The following is a 4,142-nucleotide window of genomic DNA, read 5'->3' as shown; positions in this document are numbered from 1 at the left end:
GCTGTGTGCAGTGTGTTTTAAACTTGTACTTCAGTGCACTTACTTATGTGGGAAAACACCAGGCGAATGTCTACGTAAACATGGAATGTGCATTGGCATTGGAGGATCTGATATTGTGCAATTTTTAACCTATTGAAAACCAGACCAGATGCAGATTAGCTTCAAAAACAGATTTGCTCATGTAGCCTTTTAAAAATGGAAGTGGAATAGAAATTAAATTGCTTAATGCAATTTGGAAAGAAAAACAGCATGATTGAAAATTTACTTTACCTGGAATGTCTGCTAGTGCCCAAGCAGTGCTTCTAATGTGTGGACGAAGAGAGTTTACGTGTGATTGGTTGCTAGTTTTTCTACGTCCTGACGTGCTGGTGTGTTTCCCACTTTAAGCCTACACAAATGGTTAGCAACATTCTGAGTGTCTTCGAGCTTCTCTAAAAGCAAGTCTTCTGTTGTTCCTTCATGTGGCAATGCATGGGAATACACAATCACAGCCCCAGACTAAAGCTGCAGTGGAACTCAGAGGAGGTAAAGCTCCCTGAAATGCAGTGGGCAACTCTGCCAGGGGGTACACCACGGCACTCAGAAGTCAGACATCTAGCTCTGTGCAAATAGATGCATTGGCTCGTGAGAATTTTGGGTGAGAGGAAATCAAAGGCAGTAAATCTGGACAAAAATTTGGAGCGGATGTCAACTCAAAAGAAATTGCAAGTGCAAATGCAACGAGTGGCATAAACCCAAATCAGCAATGTCTCTGATTGGTCCCCATGGTCTCTTCAAGCAAATCCACAGGATGTGGGTTGGATCACTCAAAGATTTAGGATGGGCACAATGGACTAACAAGTATCCTTTGGTGCTGTATAATTCTATGATTCAATGCTTACGGCACATACCTGGAAGGAAGAATCTGAACAATATCCATACAGAAACACCAATGATTTCATTGTCAGATTGAAGTTGTTGCCACACACCACAGTGTTGGTTAAAGTTGGGAAAAGTGCCATTTTAACCCCAGGAGTGTCATTTTGGTGATATCAAAGTAAATCCAAGGTCATTCCTCTTTTGCAAAAGGAGTACCCAAAGGTTGACTGATGCCTAAATAAGTCACAGTTCTGGCAAGTCCTTCAACCAAGTTGGTTCTAGACATAGTGCTCTGCATTCTGTTGGACCCAATCAATGAGATCATCAGGGCTGTGGGGTGGGGGGGGGGGCGCGGAGGGGTGCTTGGATGTTACAGGATCTCTAAATATTCTCCCCAGGTTTGCTGCCAGGAGAGGACATTCCAGTCTCATAGTAGATTATTAGTCACAACCTGGGAGACAGCAGTTCTGAATGATAAGCTCAACTCAATTAAGATAGAAAACTGGTGCTATGGATTGTTCAGGACAGTGATTGCATTCCACTAGTCAACTACTGCCCATCTTAAGCCAAGTAGCTTCAATTAGTAAGTTGATGCCCTGCCAAAGGCCACGTTTTTGAATGAGTGCTTGGAGTATTTTTGCTTAACAGATGAATCAAACCCATCTTAACAGGGAAATAAAAAGAAAGATAGTATCAGTTCTTCAACTGGCAAGCTGGAATATCCAGACTGTATGAACAAGACAGAAAGGTGACATGCATTTGGCCTACAACACCCTAAGGACAAATGTAATTGATATGGAACATCAACATGAACTCCTTACTAGGGACAAGACCAAAAGTGAATTACTAAAATCATTACTCATTCAGCTGGCAATTGCATATTTATGTGTAAGCAAGACGTGGGCTTTGCTGAGCAGTACTTGATGCTCTCAATGATAGAACCTCTGACAAATAGTTCTAAATATGTTCTTTCTATCTGCCTCTCAACCAAGGAAGCCACTTAGAAATATCACCAAAGCAAAGATCACTTCCCTTAAGCAATTTCACTGCCATCAACAAAATCCCCTAGACAGAACCTCTTTAGCAACTGTGGGATTTAAGTGCAAAGTGGGGCAGACCACGAGGCACAGTCCTCTAGCCTCAGACATGATGACATTTGAAATATAAATGAAAATGGACGGAAACAACCAGAGCTATATTGTTAGTATGAACTGGAATTGGTTTATTATTCTCACATGTACAGAGCTACAGTGAAAAATGTGTCTTGCATACCGTTCATACAGATCAATTCATTACACAGTGTATCGAGGTTATACAAGGTAAAATAACAGAATGCAGAATAAACTGTAACAGCTACAGAGAAAGTGCAGTGCAGGTAGACAATAAGCTGCAAGGTCTTAACCAGGTAGATTGTAAGGTCAAGAGTTCATCTTATCGTACTAGGGAACCGTTCAATAGTCTTATAACAGCAGGACAGAAAATGTCCTTAAGCCTGGTGGTACATGCTTTCAGGCTTTTATATCTTCTGTCTGATGGGAGAGGGAAGAAGGGAGAATGTCCAGGGTGGGTGGGGTCTTTGATTATGGTGGCAGCAAGAAGTACAGACAGAGTCCATGGAGGGGAGGTTGGTTTTCGTGATGTGCTGAGCTGTGTCCACAACTCTCTGCATTTCCTTGCGGTCACAGGCAGAGCAGTTGCCATGTCAAGGCATGATGTGTTAGGATAGGATGCTTTCTATGGTGCATCAATAAAAATTGGTGAGGGTCGACGGGGACATGCCAAATTTCTTTAGCCTCCTGAGGAAGTAGAGGCACTGGTGAGCTTTCTTGGCCATGGTGTCTATATGGTTGGACCAGGACAGGCTATTGGTGATATTCACTCCCAGGAACTTGAAACTCTCAACCCTCTTGACCTCAGCACTGTTGATGAAAACAGGAGCATGTGCACCACCCCCTTTCCTGAAGTCAATGACCAGCTCTTTTGTTTTGCTGACATTGAGGGAAAGGTTGCTCTCATGACACCATGTCACTAAGCTCTCTATCTCCTTCCTGTACTCCAACTCATTGGTATTTGGTATTGGTTTATTATTGTCACTTGTACCGAGGCACAGTGAAAAGCTTGTCTTACAAGCTTTGAGATCCAGCCTACTATGGTGGTATCATCTGCAAACTTGTAGATGGAGTTAGAGCAGAATCTGGCCATGCAATCATGAGTGTAGAGGGAGTAGAGTAGGGGGCTGAGGACACAGCCTTGTGGGGCACCAGTGTTGAGAATAAACATGCCAGAGGTGTTGCTGCCTATCCTTACTGATTGCAGTCTGTTGGTCAGGAAGTCAAGGATCTCGTTGCAGAGGGAGGTGTTGATTCCCAGGTCGGGGAGTCTGGAGAGGAGTTTGCTTGGAATTATAGTATTGAAGGCAGAGCTGTAGTCAATAAACAATAGTCTAATGTAGGGGTCTTTACTGTCCAGATGCTCCATATATGAGTATAGGCCAGGGACGTGGCATCCACTGTAGGCAAATTGCAGCGGGAATGTCAGATTGAAGCAGAGAGAGGTTAAAAATGTCTGCAAATACTCCCACCAGCTCATCTGCACAGGATCCAAGGACACGGCCGGGGACACCATCTGGGCCAGATGCTTTCCGCTGGTTCACTCTCTAGAAGACTGACCTTATGTCCGCAATGGTGACTGTGGGTTCAGGTGCATTGGAGGCTGTCGGGGTGGGTGGTGACATACCAATCCTCTTCTGTTCAAAATGTGCATAGAATGCATTAAGCTCATCAGGAAGGGATGCGCTGTTGTCAGTGATGCTGCCTGACTTAGTTATAGCATGTAAGCCCTGCCACAACTGATGGCTGGTCTGGGACTCTATTTTCAACTGGTAGTGTCTCTTGGCATCTCTGATAGCTTTATAGAGGCCATAGCTTGATTTCTTATACAGGTCAGAATCTGCTTTGAATGCTGCAGTCCTAGACTTCAGTAGGGAGTGGATCTCCTGGTTCATCCCTGGTTTCTGGTTTGGGAATACCCTGATTGTCCTCTTTGTTACACAGTCCTCAACACACTTGCTGATAAAGTCCATGATGGTGGTAACATACTCATCTAGGCTGGCAGCTGAGACTTTGAACATGGACCAGTCCACTGACTTAAAGCAGTTCTGTAGAAGTTCAACTATTTCCTCGGGATAGCACTGTATGACTTTCTGTACTGGATCCTCCTGTTTCAGCTTCTGTTTGTATGAAGAGAGAAGGAGCACACCCTGGTGGTCTGATTTACCAAAGTGT

The sequence above is a fragment of the Pristis pectinata genome, chromosome 2, assembly GCF_009764475.1.
Source record: "Pristis pectinata isolate sPriPec2 chromosome 2, sPriPec2.1.pri, whole genome shotgun sequence".
Classification (NCBI taxonomy): domain Eukaryota; kingdom Metazoa; phylum Chordata; class Chondrichthyes; order Rhinopristiformes; family Pristidae; genus Pristis; species Pristis pectinata.
Note: the sequence above shows the minus strand (reverse complement) of the source record.